General features: G+C 40.7%; 1 pseudogene; it reads left to right on the top strand.

The window, feature by feature from the left end:
* The first annotated feature begins 297 nt into the window (after nucleotides 1-297).
* On the top strand, nucleotides 298-2,459 carry LOC112630647 (annotated as a pseudogene).
* The last annotated feature ends 15,727 nt before the right edge of the window (nucleotides 2,460-18,186 follow it).

Here is an 18,186-nt window from a genome sequence, read left to right as displayed (position 1 = left end):
TGAGTTTCTTGAGTGTTTTCTTTAAATGTCTGCAGAGTTGCTGCCCCTTTCTTGAACTTTGAGTACTGCAATCTTTTTAATTGTTGATACGAGTAGAGCTTTTTGAGCTTTAAGTCTAAGGGGAACTCAACAGGCCTGTTTGGCATATGTAGCGAACATCAAGAAACCATCTTACTGTGGAACCATAATTATTTTCTTCTCCCTTTTTGAAAGATCTTTCCTTCTGATGCCAATTTTCTTCCTTGTTTACACAAGTTCAACCAGTTGAAAGGAAAAGGCAATAGTAAGGGTTTCAAAATGGCAGAGAAATTTGAAAGTCTCATGAACATTCATGGTTTTGATCTGGGTTCTCGGTGTATGGACTTAAAACCATTGGGTTGTGGAGGCAATGGCTTGGTTTTTTTCTGCTGTAGACAACGATGGTGACAAAAGAGTGGTCATCAAGAAAATGGTCCTTATCAATTCCCAGAATGTCAAACATGCTGTACGTAAAATCAAAATTATTAGAAGACTTGACCGTGATAACACTGTGAAAGTGTTTGAAATTTTTGGTCCCAGCGGAAGCCAATTAACAGATGATGTGGGCTCTCTTACAGAGCTGAACAGTGTTTACATTGCTCAGGAGTACATGGAGACAGACTTGGCTAATGTGCTGGAGCAGGGTCCTTTACTGCAAGAGCATGCCAGGCTGTTCATGTATCAGCTGCTACTGGGGCTCAAGTATATTCCCTCTGCAAACGTACTGCACAGAGATCTCAAACCAGCTATTCTTTTCATTAATACTGAAAACCTGGTGCTGAAGATAGGTGACTTTGGTCTTGCACGGATCATGGATACTCATAATTCCCATAAGGGTCATCTTTCTGAAGGATTGGTTACTAAATGGTACAGATCTCCACATCTTTTACATTCTCCTAATAATTATGCTAAAGCCATTGACACGTGGGCTGCAGGCTGCATCTTTGCTGAAATGCTGACTGGTAAAACCCTTTTTGCAGGTGCACATGAATTTGAACAGATGCAGCTGATTTTATAATCGATTCCTGTTGCACATGAGGAAGATCGTCAGGAGCTTCTCAGAGTAATTCCAGTTTACATTAGAAATGACATGACTGAGCCACACAAACCTTTAACTCTGCAGTTTCCAGGAATTAGTTGAGAAGCACTGGATTTCCTGGAACAAATTTTTACATTTAGCCCCATGGATTGGTTAACAGCAGAAGAAGCACTCTCCCATTCTTACATGAGCATATACTCTTCTCCAATGGGTGAGCCAATTTCAAGCCATCCTTTTCACATTGAAGATAAAGTTGATAATATTTTGCTTATGGATGAAACTCACAGTCACATTTATAATTGGGAAAGGTACCATGATTGTCAATTTTCAGAGTATGATTGGCCTATACATAACAACTTTGATATTGATGAAGTTCAGCTTGATCCAAGAGCTCTGTCTGGTGTCACTGATGAAAAAGAAGTACAAGTTGATCCCTGAAAATATTTGGATGGAGATCAGGAAAAGTATCTGGAGGACCCTGCTTTTGATACCAATTATTCTACTGAGCCTTGTTGGCAGTACCCAGATCATCATGAAAACAAATACTGTGATCTGAAGTGTAGTCATACTTGTAACCACAAAACAAGGTCATCATCATATTTAGATAACTTAGTTTGGAGAGAGAGTGAAGTTAACCATTACTGTGAACCCAGGCTTATTATAGATCTTTCCAATTGGAAAGAACAAAGCAAAGAAAAATCTGATAAGAAAGGCAAATCAAAATGTGAAAGGTATGGATTGGTTACAGCCCAGATAGCACTAGAGGAAGCATCACAGCAACTGGCTGGAAAAGAAAGAGAAAAGAATCAGGGGTTTGACTTTGATTATTTTATTGCAGGAACTATTCAACTTAGTTCCCAACATGAGCCTACTGATGTTGTTGATAAATGACTTAAATAGCTCAGTGTCCCAACTAGAACTGAAAAGGTTGATATCAAAGTCAGTAAGCTAAGACAAACAGGAAAAAGGAATGGCAAATCTGGCTCAATTAGAAGCCTTGTACCAATCTTCTTGGGACAGCCAGTTTGTGAGTGGTGGGGAGGACTGTTTTCTCGTAAATCAGTTTTCTGAGGTAAGGAAGGATGAACAAGTTGAGAAGGAAAACACTTACACCAGTTACTTGGACAAGTTCTTTAGCAGGAAAGAAGATCATGAAATGCTAGAAACTGAGCCAGTAGAGGATGGGAAACTTGGAGAGAGAGGACATGAGGCAGGATTTCTGAACAACAGTGGGGAGTTCCTCTCTAACAAGCAGCTCGAGTCCATAGACATCCCGCAGTTTCACAGTCCAGTTGGGTCACCACTTAAGTCAATACAGTCCACAGGAACACATTCTGCTATGAAATCTTCCCCTCAAATTCCGCATAAAACATACAGCAGCATTCTGAAACATCTGAGCTAAAATATTCAGCAGACATTTATCTTTGAATTATTCAAGAAATGTGTTTTGTCTTTTTTTATTACTAGTGTTTAAGTCATTTTTTACTTGAAGCAGGTGGTGTCATTTAATAAGGATTTTATTAGTTCTTGGTTTTTAAAATCCAGACTTTCTTTTTCTACAGGTGAGATAGTTTTCATTTTAACTGGCATGCCATTTGCACACAAAAATAAAGAATAGAGCAAAATAATGCAATGTAGAAGGAGACAAAAGGAATGCACTAAGACAAGTAAAGAACATTCTCTCATAGAACAGTGATCTGTTTTACAGGAAACAAATCTTGCCTTGAAATTTACACAGTGAGACTATACATAATTGCATGAAAATATCCATTTTTTCCTAAGACATTTTTCATTCATGAGTATTTTCAAATTTTTCATATTGTACACATTTCTTAAAACACATAATACCAGCAGCAACTGAAAATGAATGTCGAATTTGGTACATATGTGTTATCTACCTCAAGGTAGCAAGAGTATGTGGCAACACATATACCACCCACAGTGCTTCACAATATACACTTCTATTTAGCCAGCGTTTATTGTAGTAAACTGTTCTTAATAAGACTAATTTGTTGTTTATAAAAGTTCTGTGTTATTGTGAACTGTTAATACATCACATCTTATTTATTTTAGCAAATCAGTGTATTTCTGTATTTAATTATACAAATTAACTTAGTTTTAAAAATTTACTTGCAAATACACTTTTTCCATTTGGTTCTATGGTTCATTGCCTACCTAGCTGAATATATAATGTCAGCTTATCCTAAAGCTGTTGAAGTACTTAATTTACCTAGGTGTTCATTTTAAGTAATGTGCTCACTGTGTATAGGAATTTGTATTTTGGAGGTGCTTGATCTATCTACAAAGAAAAATTAATTAGGAATTACTTTATTATAAAATGCTCCTAGAAGTCTTAATTGTGTTTATTAAAAAAACAGAATGTTAGACTTGTGTGCATGGAAGTATTTAAGGTACATCATTGTTGTAGTTTAAAAGTTGTACATGATAAGACATTTTATTTTTACTGTATGTTTTTACTGAATGATCTATTCCCCATCCCAAGGCAAGCATGAATACAATTAGGTTAAATGTAGGAAAATAAAATAAAATAAACTTGGCCACTTGTCCTTCATGTTGTATCTGTTTGTGTTAAGAGAAAAAAATATTTATTAAACACCTTATTTTCATTAGAAAACAATGTTAGATTCTCTTGGGAATGTGACTATGATCAAAATGTGGTCTTTATTCTTGAGAAACTTAAAATTTAATATCATCATAGTTTTCACTAAGCTACAAAGGGATCTTCCTTTTTTACCTATTGTCTTGGAAAACGTGTTCATTAAACAGCAACTCTAGGTGAGGTTTCTAACTCTGTATTTTGTGCAAATGAAAAGGAAATCTCCATCAAATGTTATCTAAGAAATCTTTTTTTTTTTTTTTTTTTGAGACAGAGTCTTGCTCTGTCACCCAGGTTGGAGTGCAATGGCACAATCTCGGCTCACTGCAAGCTCTACCTCCTGGGTTCACGCCATTCTCCTGCCTCAGCCTCCTGAGTTGCTGGGACTATAGGCACCCACCACCACTCCTGACTAATTTTTTGTATTTTTAGTAGAGGTGGGGTTTCACCATGTTAGCCAGGATGATCTCGATCTCCTGACCTCGTCATCTGCCCGCCTCGGCCTCCCAAAGTGCTGGGATTACAGGCATGAGCCACCACGTCAGGTCAATATTTTTATAAAATGTGTAAGGATCTTACTCTGTGTAATGTTCTGCACAAGTCACCATAGAAACTTTTGAAGGACACAGTCCCTGAAATAGATGAGTTTAAAATATCATGACAAGCAGAAGTGTTAGACCATTTTCTTCTCCCATTTTGGAGGAATGTCTTGTTTATATAAAATTAGCTTTTTATCTGTTTCAAATAGTTTTAAACTAATAGAGAAATCAATTAGATAAAAACAAAAATAAGATAATTGAAACTCTATAACAAGATCCTGTCTTTATGAGGAAAGCAAAGCTTCTTAGAAACTAAAATAATTCTTTTTTTAAGAGGAAAAAATAGAGTATAAAAATCTCAATTAGAAAAGCAACTTACTTTCAGTGCCAGTATTCTCCCAGAACAATATGACATTAATAAACAATTCACAAGGCTCTACTTGAAATTTTCATTTTTTTAACACTCTTTGGGCCAGCAGCTTACTCAATCCTGACTCTGTCCCATGTTATCTAAATGTACTACAGTGCAAGTGAAATCCCTTCAAATAAAGGAGATGCCTTAGAGACAATCATCGGATACTCCAGATTGCCCCAGGAAAGTACCCGCACATGCTTTGATAAGACAGTAAATGCCTTCCTGATTTTCAAAGTAATTCTATCAAGCAAATCACCTATATGCTGTTATGTAACAGCAATAATTTTTTGTTTTCACTTAAGTGGCCATTCTGAATGAAATGCCTGTTTTAGAATAATGAAAAGAGTAGAACTGGAATGTTTCTAACACACAAAATAATGATAAATATTTGAGGTGATAGAAACCCCAATTACCCTGATTTGATCATTACACATTGTATGCTTGCATAAAAACATGACATGGATCCCATAATACATATGGATACACCTTTTATGTTCCCAAGATAACTTTAAATAAATTTTTTTTTTAAAGAAGGTAAACCTATGCAAGCTTCCTAAAAAATTTGGCTCAATTTTGAGTTATTAAATAAAAAACTAAAGTTCTTAGAAACAATGTTGTATCCTAGTTTAAGGATATATTCTGGTTTTGGTTGTAGACGAGCCCCATCAAATTCAAATATGTCAGCTCCAGCTCATTCTGCCTGCACTTCCAATGCTGCAGACAAATAGACAATGCCTCTCACAGCATGAAGAGTTACACCACTAAATGACTTCCCCTGTTACATCCATGTAAAGTTCATCAAGGCAACAATCCCACTTTTTCCTTGTTAATAGTTTACTATTACATGCATGCATTTTTTTTTTGTTTTTGCTTGTGCAAAATATTTCTAACTATTGACCTTAATTCTCTCTTGCATTCGTACTAAGATTAAGATTGCTATTATAGACACATGCAAACTTTAACAATACATAAGCATACCTAGAATACATATACACACACAAACACAAAAAGAGTAACTGTAGACAAAATTACTTGCTTTTCTACTTTTATTAATAGTTTTAAAATCATACAAAATTTAAATATTTAATATCTATACGAAAGATAGCTGGTTAAGATACCATGATTAGAAAAACAATTAATTAATAAAACAGTCAAGGATTAAAGATTTTATTACTGTTCTAAATCTTAATATTTTTCAAAATTTTGCTCTAATGGATCTGTTTTAAAATATAATATTCAATATGAAATGTAAATTATTCCTTAACTAACTTTATTAAGTAAAATCATGCTTTTGGTAACGCATACTGTGTTAGTTCATTTTGTGTTTCTGTAAAGGAATACCTAAGGCTGGGTAATTTATAAAGAAAAGAGGATTATTTGGCTCACAGTTCTGCATGCTGAGCAAGCATGGTGCCAGCCTCTGCTTCTGGTGAGACCTCAGGATACATAACTGTAGCAGAAGGTAAAGGGCAAGCAGGTGTGTTATATGGTGAGAGAATGAGAAAGAGGGAAAGGAGGAGGTGCCAGGCTCTTTTTAACAATCAGCGCTCATGTGACTAATAGAGCAGGAACTCACTCATTAGCTCAGGGATTGCGCCAAGCCATTCACGAACGATCCACCCCCCTGACACAAACGCCACCTGTGAGTGTCCGTCTCCAACACTGGGGATCACATTTTGACATGAGATTTGGAGGGGATGAACATCCAAACCATATCACATATTCATCTGTCTCTTGACAGTTAAAAATCCAACTTTATAACCAAATAGTACTTTACCAAGTGATAAGATATTCTAGAAAATAACCCTAGAAAGGAATAAACCTCTATTTTATTATCAATAATTGTTTATTGAGCTGATTCATATGGCAATATGTATTTGATATTTGCTATATGTAAATTTGCATTATTGGATATTAGTGTGATTCGGCAACACATACTTCTTCCTCTATAAGTTGACAATGAAGCAATTCCTAGAGGATAATATTGGTAATATTTCTTTGTATTCAGAACATCTCAATATTAAATTCTCTATATTGTGGTTGGCTTTTTCTTAGACCTCTATACTACCTCAGTCACCCAGGTATTGCAGAGCTACATGCAAGGAAAATAGATAAAAGTTTCTTTCAAATCTATCTCCATTCTCTCCCTTACTGCATTTATATACGTTCTCGTAATTCATTTGATAATAGCAATTCTGTCAGAGACTGTAGTTTTTCACCAAAATGTATGCTGCTGTTCTTACTGAGCACACATACAGACTACATTCTCCATGCTTCGTGAAAGTTGGGTGAGGCAAAGTGAGTAATTTAGGCAGCAGAATGTGAATGGCGCTGGTATGTACCACTTGAGGGTGGGTCTTCCAGATAGCAACATGCTTTCTCCATATTCAATTCCCTGTTTCTGTTAGCCAGGAAGGAAATGAGCAGAGTGATCTTGGAAGTGACCTCAAAAGTCATGTGCTAAGGATTGCAGAGTTGCCAGGCCTGGGTACCACAACAACCATCTGAGGCCAACTTCCTGTTTACTTGAACCAGTCTGATTGGTACATGACAGCGGGGGCGTTGGCGGGGGAGACTTTTAATTGCTTGACTCACTAAATTATTGTTAGTTTTGTTATGGAGGCATAGTTACTCTAACTAATATAAACCTCCAAAGTCAGGTGTTACCATAATAAAAATGTGTGACATTTTTTAACAGTTGGGAAATAGATGGTAAAAAAAAATTTATAATATTTTAACCTTTTTTATGACATCATAAATATTTTGATAAACTGGTTATGTGGGCTAAATTAGAAACGACCCTATTTGCCTCTTATTATCGTGTAAATGTCTGAAGGGCTTCTAGTGATAACCTCTGTTTCCTTTTGATATTAGTAATTTGTTTCTTCTTTTTTCTTTGTAATCACTGCAAGAGGTTTGACAACATTATTGATCTTTACAAAGAACCAACTTTTGGTTTCATCGATTTTCTTTATAGTGTTTTGTTGTTTTCAATTTCGTTGATTGAAGTTATTATCTTTATGATTTCTTTTTTCCTTCTGGTTTTGGTTGTATTTTGGTCTTTTTTTCCAGTTTGTTGAGTTGGGACCTTAGATTATTGATTTGAGGCCACTCCCTTTTCTGATATAAACATGTAGTGCTATAACTTCCTCTTTCAGCAATGCTTAAGCAGTTTCCCACAAATGTTAAGTTGTGTTTTCATTTTTAATTAGTTCAATGTATTTTTATTTTTGTTTGTTTGCTTAAGTTTTAGAAAATTTCAGCTTTTAATACAGATTGAAGGGTAAATATGCAAGTTGGTTAGATGGACACATTGCATGATGCAGAAGTTTAAGGTATAAATGCTCCCATCACCCAGGTAGTAAGCATAGTACCCAGTAGGCAGTTTTGCAGCACACATTGCCCTCCCTCTCTTGCATACTTAGTAGGCCCCAGTGTCTGTTGTTTCCATCATTGTGTCTATGTGTATTCAATGTTTAGCTCCAACTTATAAGTAAGAACATTCAGTATTTGCTTTTCTGTACTTGCATTAATTTGCTTAGAATAATGGCCTCCAGCTGCATCAGTGTTGACGCAAAGGACATGATTTTGTTGTTTTATGGCTGTATAGTATTCCATGGTGTATAGATATCACATTTTCTTTCTTTAATCCACAGTTGATGGGTGCCTAGGTGATTCCATGTCTTTGCTATTGTGAATAGTGCTGTGATGAACATAAAGGTACACATGTCTTTTTGGTAGAACAATGTATTTTTCTTTGTGTATATACCCAGTAATGGGATTACTGTGTCAAATGGTATTTCTGTTTTAAGTACTTTCCTGCTTTGAGTAACTGAATTAGCTTCTTGAAGAAATTCTTAGAAAGAGGCAAAACCCCATAGGCAAGGTGTTTGGATCAGCAGACAAAGGCACAAATCATTCACTACCAGTACCACCATCTGATGTGATAAATGCACAAGAAGGTACTATGAAAACTTTAAAGCTCCATGCAAATATTAACTCAGTGAGACTGGCCAGAAACCTGGAATCAGTAGTCAGAGCCTACATCTGGATTTGATGGCCAGAAATGAAGACATATGCTATATACATATTTGATTATTAATGTCTGTCTAGCTCAGAATAAAAAAATACCCTTTTGAAATCATCAAATCCCAGGGAAATATGTTTTATCTCCCTGAACCAATGGCAGTTCATTCTCTCGAGTTCAAATGGTTTGGGACCAAGTCTGTTTCACACATAAATGAATACTCCAGAAAATGTACCCAGGAAAACTTAAGATATATATGACTCTCCACAAAGCCTCTAACACAGCATGGGTGACAGGCATAACAGTCTGACTTTCAGGTTTGCAAAATTAGCAGAAACATCCACAAGAGTTCCAGAGCGTGAGATTGTCCAGTGAGAGAAACTGCCTGCCAAGATTCTGGAATGATCTCTTTTCTCTCTCGGTCAAAGAGTATGTAATGGAATTAAAAGTCATATACACTTTTACTCAGGCAAGGAAAAGGTAGCATCTCATTTTTTATAACTAACTGGCTCTCTCACCACCCTCCACCATGATGAGATACCAGGGGGAGTTGGAATGAAACCCTTTCAATTTTCCATTTAATATTGTCTCATTCTCGTACAGTTCAAAGAGTCTCTTAGCAACTGGCTCTATCCCTTCAGGTAAATATTCAGCCTTTCGGGTATCCATGGTGGTGGCCCAGGCAATGGGCATATGTAATGGAAGAAAGGGGTTTTGGGTCTGCATGAGTTCTTTGAGTCTTCACTAATTTCTGCTCTAGAGCCACCAACTGACTATGTTTCCTGGTGCCTGGTGGATTCTGCTAAGGTGTGCCTGGTGAGGTTGTATTTACTCTCTTTTCTGGGTCAGTGCCTAGTGGGGCTGTGGGCCCGTTCCGCACAACCCCAACCCCAAGTCTCTTCCATGGCCATGTCTGTTTCCTGGAGGGCTATTTGTGCTATGGCCTTTGCAGCAAGTTCATACCCATTTACCATAGTGGCCCCTGGAAGCAGGTGTCAGCTCCCAGCAGAGCTGGTGATCATGAACCTCCTCTGTGGCCTTCAGGGCCCTAGTATGCTAATCAGACTCCCTCTGCCCTGCCATAGCATGTCTTGCTCTGTGATCGCAGCCCCATCCGACCAAAGTTCAAAACAGTGAACAGGGGAACATGCCCTCTGCCTTTGGCTTTCCCCTCAGCCCTAACTCCTCTGAGAGATTTCAGCCTGGAGTGGGAGCCACAATACCCCTGCACGGTCTACCTGCCACTCTCTCCCACACCCTGCTGCACTAGTCAGACATCTTTTTAAAATAGTTTTATTGAGATATAGTTTAAATACAATTCGCTCATTTAAAGTGTATAATTTAACGGTTTTAGCATATTCACAAAATTGTGCAACTATCACCATGATCAATTTTAGAACATTTTCACCAATGCAAAAAGGAACCCCATACCCATTAGCAGTCACCATCCCTTTTCATTCTAACCCCCAACCTTAGGGTACTATGAATCTACTTTCTGTCTCCATCAATTTTTCCAACAATTTGCCTATTCTAGGCTAGGCATGGTGGCTGTCACCTCTAATCCCACTACTTCAGGAAGTCAAGGTGGGATCACTTGAGGCCAGGAGTTTATGACCATCCTGGACAATGTAGTGAGACTCTGTTTCTACAAAAAAATAAAAAACATCAGCAGAGCATGGTGGTGTGTACCTATAGTCCTAGCTACACAAGCAACTGAGGTGAGAGGATCCCTTGAGCCCAGGAGTCTGAGACTGCAGTGAGCTGTGATTGTGCCACTGCACTCCAGCCTGGGCTACAGAGTCACAATCTGTCTCAAAAAAAAAAAAAAAAAGTAGAATTTCAGAAGGAAATAATTTAAAATATTAGTACTTTCAGATCAGTTTGTTAACGGAGTAATGATTCTGTATTAAGAAGATTATCCCAGTGAGTCCTGACAAAACATCCTGTTCTAGAGATGAGAAGACAGAGGCTTACCCAGGTGAGAGGGGGCAGTGCACTGCATAGGAGGATGCTCACTGTGGTGCTGGGAAAATGGCCACAGAAGAGACCCCATCGAGGTCCCACAGCAGAGAAAGGCTGAATTGCTGTGCTGATCGGCCTCCCTTCCAGCTGTGTAGGACACTGAGGCCCCGGGTCCCAATCTTCTTGGCTATGGGCGCGTCTTCCTCAAGACAGCATGGTAGGGAAATGTGCCCAAGAGCATAATTCCCTGTCCTTTTGGGGTAAACGGTGCTACTACTCATGCTGGTGTGTGAGACTTGGAGATGGTGTGGAATCACAGGCAGGCCACCTGTTACTAGGATACCTGGGACAGAAATCAAAACACGGTAAAATAGTGAAATACAAAAATAATTATGGCCTGAAGTGAAATAGTATAAAATAGTGTATGTTTTGATATTCCTATGAATATGTGGAACAGAGACTTTGCACTTGGTCAAGAACATGGCTGGGCAGTGAGGTGGCATTGAGGAGTGTAGTGTGATGAGTTCCTCACTGGGTTACTTAAGGGCATTATGTCCACTGCTCAAAACTTGTATGCTGGTCAGTGAGCCAAGGTCACTGTGCCTAGCCAAGAAGCAGGTGTTCCTGAGAACCCAAACATCCCAGAGAGTATCTGAGAGCACAGCAAAGCAAAAAAACGTACTGCTCAAACACAGTATGCAGAGCCAGAACATCAGCCTAAAAGCAGTTTAGAGGTGGGAGGCAGCACAGGTCTCTAGAGCTGTCCTGCCGCTATCCAGGGATGCCCTGCGTGTAAGTCCCAATGAAGTCATCTAATGCTCAAGCTGAGCTTGTCTGAGTCAGTCTTTGGGCTAACAGCACCTTCTCAGTTTGTGGGGGCACATTACAGTCCCAAGATTTTCTTGTAATAGGGAGGACATGGGGCCCAGATGCTTGTGGGAGAAGAAGCGCAACTCCCTCCAGCAGCAAAGCCCTGGGACGGAGGAGGTTAGGGAGGCATCTGGGCCCCAGGGCCCTCTCTGGCTGTCTCCCCAGAGTGTGGAGTCCTCTCTGCACCCACACTCACCAGCAGCCTGCATGGTCCTTGTTGGCAGTGAGGGGCCTCTGCCCTCGTGGAGGGGAATATAGTAGAGGACCTCACTGAGCAGCTCCTGCTGTTCTCCTGCATGGAGATCTGTAGCAACAGTTCCTGCAGCCGAGTAGGACACACAGAGCCCTGCCTGCCATTGTCCAGGCTGTTTATGCACACAGATCCTTGTATGACAAGGACTTCTACCTAAGAAGGAAGGAAATGACCACCTGAGGGTCAGGGATTCACTTTGGAGAAGATGAGAGCAGCCCAGCACTCACCTTCCCACCCTGCCAGCCAGGATCTGGGGTGTTAGCATGACATGACCTTGAGGATGACCCCTCTCACCCACCTGATCCTGCCCAGGGCAGACCTCCCCTCACATCCCCTTTCCCCTGCCTCAGGCAGAGGGGTGTGGGCTGCCCAGGCATGCTCACAGTGATGGCTTATCCTGGACTGCCTGCCCTGGCTGCCTGTGTTTCCTTTGGGGATCTCCTGGAAAATGGCCTGTGGTGAGGGCTGAACCCACATCTGTAGCATCAGGAAAGGCTCTCATGCCAGGGTTTCCTGAGGCTACAGCCTGGATAAGTCAGGCTACAGCAGGATGTTTTCTTGAACATCTCTGGCCAAGTGAGCTGGGGAGGGAGCTGTTTCTAAATTATGGGTGCCTGATCACTGGATTCCAAGTTCTACTGGGACCTATTGCCAAGGAAGTGAGGTCATTTCCTGAGTTTACCTTACCTGGCCCTTCCTTTGATAAGACCCCAAGTGCTCCTCTTGGCTGACTTCTCACCTCCTACCCTGGTACCTCTCCACATCTGTGCACAATTACAAGAAGATCACTTCTCTACAGCTACTGTGGAAGGCCTGGGTATAGCCAGGGTCCCAGCTTTGAGGGACAGACCTGGGTTTAGACCCAGCTTCTCCTTACTACTTATGTGACCCTGGATAACCCACTGTGCCTCTGAGGGTCTCCCCAGGTTTGCCCCTGCACAATGAGGATCATTCTAGCACCTGCTTCCTGGGGCTGTCCTCAGGCATGTGTGAGATGATGCTACGAAGCCTGTGGTTTGCACTACTGGGTATGTGCCAGAGGAAATGAAGTCATGATACAAAAAGATACTTGCACATGCATGTTTATAGCAGCACAATTCCCAATTGCAAAAATGTGGAACCAACCCAAACACCCATCAATCAATGAGTAGATAGAGAAACTATATATTCCATTTGATGAAACACTACTCAGCCATAAAAAGGAATGAATTGATGGAATTTGCAGCAACCTGGATGGGATTGGAGACTATTATTCTAAGTGAAGTAACTCAGGAATGGAAAACCAAACGTCGTATGTTCTCACTCATAAGTGGGAGCTAAACTGTAAGGATGTAAATGCATAAGAATGACATAATAGACTTTGGGGACTCAGGGGGAAAGGGTGGGAAGGGGGTGAGGGATAAAAGACTAAAAATCAGGTTCAGTGTATATTGCTCGGGTGCACCAAAATCTCACAAATCACCACTAAAGAACTTACTCATATAACAAAACACCACCTGTTCCCTGAAAATCTATAGAAATAAAAAATAATTAAAAAAGAAACCCTAGGCTGGCATCAAGTGTAGCCAATGCACAAAATTAGAGAAAAAATAGAGCAAGAGGGTGACGTAGCCTGGAATGCTTTCCAGGAACTGAAAGCGTACCTGAGTTCCTGCTGTGTAATCTTGGAAATGTCACTTGCTCTCTTGGCCTCATTTTCCTGTCTGCACATTGTCCTGTCATGCTCCATAAAAATCTTGCAGTGGCTTCCCATTATGTTTAGATTCAGATCCACATGCTTCATCTCAGCTTCCTTAGTGGCTGCCACGACTCCCACCTCCTAGTTTATGCATCATGTATAATTCCTTCCCCATGAGTGTAGACTGGACTTAATGGCTCACTTCTAACAGTAGAATATGGCAAAAGCCATGAATGTCTCTTCCAGGATTTAGTTATGAAATGACTGTAGTTAATGTTGCACTCTCCCTCCTCTTCTCTCCATATTTATCTGTTTTTTTCTGTCTCTCTCATGTGCTTTAAGACCTAAAGAGGGAAACAGATGGAGAGGCACTCAGGGCCTCTGTGCAAACTGAATTCTTCCAGTGATCATCCCATGAGCTTGGAAGTGCATCCTGCTGCAGGTGAGCCTCTGCCGAGACAGCAGCCCCAGCCTTGTGAGACACCTTGTGGCGGAAGCTCCCAGCTGAGCCCTGCTGGGTTCCTGAGCTACAGAAACTGTGAGATGATGAATGTTTGTTGCTGTAAGCCCCTGTGTTTGGAATAATGTTTTCATATAGTAATAGATCCCTAATACAGTCTACCTGCTTCAGAATCTGCTCCTGCCCTTCTGCCTCTCTTCTCTTCTCTCCCCGCAAGTTCCCTGCAATCACACTGGCTGCCTTTCTCACTTTCTCCCTGGCCAAACTCACTTCTGCCTTGGAATCTCTGTGCAGTTGAAGCTTCCCCCCAGCATGCCATTCCAAGACTTTTGGAGGGCTGATTTCCACTTGTCATTCTGCTTCCAGGGCAAATGTCACCTCACTGATGCCCTTTCAGATCCCCCATGAAGAGGTCTCCAGCTCTCCCTTACAGCAGTCTGATTTATTTCTACATAGCACTTGATCTTTTTTCCCCCACTTTTACAGTCACGAGCTGTATAAGGACATTTTGGTCAATGATAGACCACACATGTGATGGTGGCTTCATAATATTATAGTGGAGCTGAAAAATTCCTATTCTTTAGTGAGGCCATTGCCATAGTAATTTCATAACCCAAGGTATGACTCACGTGTTTGTGGTGATGTTGGTGTAAATAAACCTACTGTGCTGCAAGTCATATGAAAGAATAGCCCAGGCCGGTTGCGGTGGCTCACGCCTGTAATCCCAGCACTTTGGGAGGCTGGGGTCAGGAGATTAAGACTATCCAGTCTCACAAGGTGAAACCCCATCGCTACTAAAAATACAAAAAATTAGCTGGGAGTGGTGGCGGGCGCCTGTAGTCCCAGCTACTCCAGAGGCTGAGGCAGGAGAATGGCGTGAACCCGGGAGGCGGAGCTTGCAGTGAGCCTAGATCGTACCACTACACTCCAGCCTGGGCGACAGAGCAAGACTCTGTCTCAAAAAAAAAAAAAAAAAAAAAAAAAAAAGCCCATACAATTATATACAGTACACAAAGCTTGATAATGGTCATCCACTACTATTTTGCTGGTTTGTGTATTTACTATACTATACTTTTAATCATTATTTTAGAGTGTACTCATTCTTCTTATGAAAAGATTTAGCTGTAATACAGCCTCAGGTGGGTCCTTCAGGAGGTTTTCCAGAATTAGGCATTGTTATCACAGGAGAGGATATTTTGAACTCAGCTCCATGCATGCTATTGTGCCTGAAGGGCTGCCAGGGAGACAAGATGTGGAGGTGGAAGTCAGGGGGATTGATGATCCTGACCCTGTGTTGACCTACTCTAATGAGTGTGTTTGTGTTTTAATTTCTTTTTTAAATTATATTTATTTTTTGTAGAGGTGATGTCTCACTGTGTTGCCCAGGCTGGTATTAAACTCCTGGGCTCAAGCAATCCTCCCAAAGTGCTTGGCCTCCCAAAGTGCTGGGATTGCAGATATGAGCCACCACACCTGGCAGTGCATCTTAATTTTTAACAAAAACACATGGAGTTCACACGCAAGCAAGCAAGCATTCACAATAAATTATTAAAGGCAATAATTAGGGGGTAACAAACCACAGTGGATGCTCAGAAGGCCAGCCCACTGATGGATGAACTCCAGTGAGTTTGGAAGTCCCTCTGGGGTGCCCATCGGTGGCGGGTAAATCTGCTGCTCTCCAGGCAATCATTCTTGGCTGCAGCTGCCCAAGTGTGGAGGAGGCTTTCAGAATCCTCAGGGGCTGAGATTCCAAGAGCACCTCAGACGTTGCCAGTCCCTTGCTGCCTTTATGATTCTCCAGAGGGGGCTCACCACCATGATCTCAGCCACAGGGTCTCACCTGGCACCCAGCCACAGCAGGTGTTATCTCATCACCTTAGTCTAGCACACATATATTTATCACTTTAAAGAAAAACAATCTTACTGTGACTTCAATGTTCACATATGCTTATCATTTTAAAGAAGACTAATTTTGCTGTGGGCTTAATGCCACCAAATATGAGTGAATCCATTTTGAGACACTAGAAATCACAAATTATTAATATATATCAGTTGGAGACCTGTCTCAAGATGATAGCAATTGAGATTCACTTTTAGAAATAAACAAGACTGGTTGTGGAAAAAGATGACAGTGGGAACTATAGAAGCATGTAATTTATGCATAATATATATTAAGGAAAACTGTGCATACATTAAAATCATATTTTCCAAAGCATTAAATGACATAGATGAGTGCTCATATTAAGGGCAAAATTAATTGGAAATAAAAGATGATTTCAGTTTTAGGAAAACTCTGTATCTAAACAAATAAGAGCATATAGATATGACTTTGGGAGGCCAAAGTGGGCAGATAACTTGAGGCCAGGAGTTCGAGACCAGCCTGGCCAACATGTTGAAACCCCATCTCTACTAAAAATACGAAAATTAGTGGCCATGGTGGGGGGCACCTGTGGTCCCAGCTACTTGGCAGGCTGAGGCAGGATAATTGCTTGAATCCAGGAGGTGGAGGTTGCAGTGAGCTGAGATTGCAGCACTACACTCCAGCCTGGGCAATAGAGCGAGACCCTTTCACCAAACCAAAAATAATAAAATAAAAAGTACACAGATATGTGGGGTGATTGTTTTTAAATTTTCTAAACTGTGCTTTTTTATGTATAATCAGAAGGATTTCATAAATGTGCTTTGGTTTAAAATGGTATTTGATTGAAGCCATTCATACCTAGCTGTGACCTGGACCAGTTCTGCTCACTGCATCCCCTCTCCACACCCTGAGGGTCCTGAGGTCAGTAGCCCTTGACTCTACGTTCTGCCCTGAATCCAGGGCAGAACAGGGGCTCAAATACTCACTAAAACATTTAACTTGGCAAGGGGCCTATTTTTTTGTGGTGTAAAATGACAAAACAAGGCCTCCCACTAGTGAACACTCCAAAAACATTGACTCTTACAGAGTTTGGATTCGATCTAACAGCAAGCAGGTGAAGATGTCTAAGTGTGAATGCCTGGAGCCAGGCAACGTTCATGCCATTTCCCATGTGGCCATCAGAGGGCAGTGGGTGACAGATTAGGACAAGGACATTACCCCTCCCTCATAAGTTTTACAAGGGAGCCTTCCTCAGCACATATTTTCTAACCTTAGGGAGCTTCATTATAAAATGATTATTTGCTTTTATTCTGCAATATCAGTTGGGAGCTAAATGCAAATTCACTACAAGGAACAAATGTAAGGTAATCCTCTAACTGGAAGATTAAGCTGGTGCTACATACAGACAGAGAAAAGTATGTTTCCAGCCTCACAATCTGTGCCCAGATGTGTCCCTTTCTCTACATCCATCTATCTATAAATATGTCTATGTTTTGTGTTTTGTGTTTTAGTGTGTGTGGGTTATTTTTTAAAATTAATTAATTTTTTTTTTTTTTTTACAGGTTCTCACTCCTGTCACCCAGGCTGTACTGCAGTGGTGAGATCGCTGCTCACTACTGCCTCAACTTCCTAGGTTCAGGTGATTCTCCCACCTCAGCCCCCAGAGTAGCTGAGACTACAGGTGTGCACCACCTGTATTTTTAGCAGAGACGGGGTTTCACCGTGTTGCCCAGGCTGGTATAAACATGTCTATGCAATACCTTTTGAGAATTAGATATAATATAGACATTTGCCAATCACGTTGCTGCTTTTTGATTATGTTGTAAGACAGGGAAAATGGAACTGAAACTTTGAGAGATATAATGAAGAACATTGGCAGGATGTCTCAGTAGAAGTTTACCAAAGTGGGAAATTTTGTGGTTAGCATAGACAAGATCTAATACCCATTGCCTGCTATTCTCAAAGCACTGAGTCTTCTTTTCTCCAGGGGATGTGCTAAAATCTTTTATACCCTAAAATAGCATCAGGTCAGAATAATGAAAAGTGGCTACAGCAGTGTTGAGGTGGAGATGAAGTTATGATGTGGTTGACCTGGCATCCTATCTACAACAGTTCATCACTCTGTATTATAATCCTCAGCCTCCCTCACCAGTCAGCAACCTGAGAACAGAGTCCACACCTTGGTTCTGACTGTAGCATAGGCCCCAGCCCAGCAGCGGGCATAGAACAGGTGCCAAATACAACTGAATTAATAAAACAGAGACTCATATCTAACAAACTGGATAATACACTTGAAATTGGGACTCTCCCAGGACAGCCCAGATAGGAGGTCACCAAAAACCTGTTGCTTGACATCCTGCCTAGGCCTTGGACCAGATTGCCTTCCCACAGCATCCCCCAGCCAGGAAATGTGCAGAATCTCTGCCTGCTTTGACTCCGGTTTACTT

The sequence above is a fragment of the Theropithecus gelada genome, chromosome 8 (genome assembly GCF_003255815.1).
Source record: "Theropithecus gelada isolate Dixy chromosome 8, Tgel_1.0, whole genome shotgun sequence".
NCBI lineage: Eukaryota > Metazoa > Chordata > Mammalia > Primates > Cercopithecidae > Theropithecus > Theropithecus gelada.
This window is presented reverse-complemented; position numbering and strand designations above follow the sequence as displayed.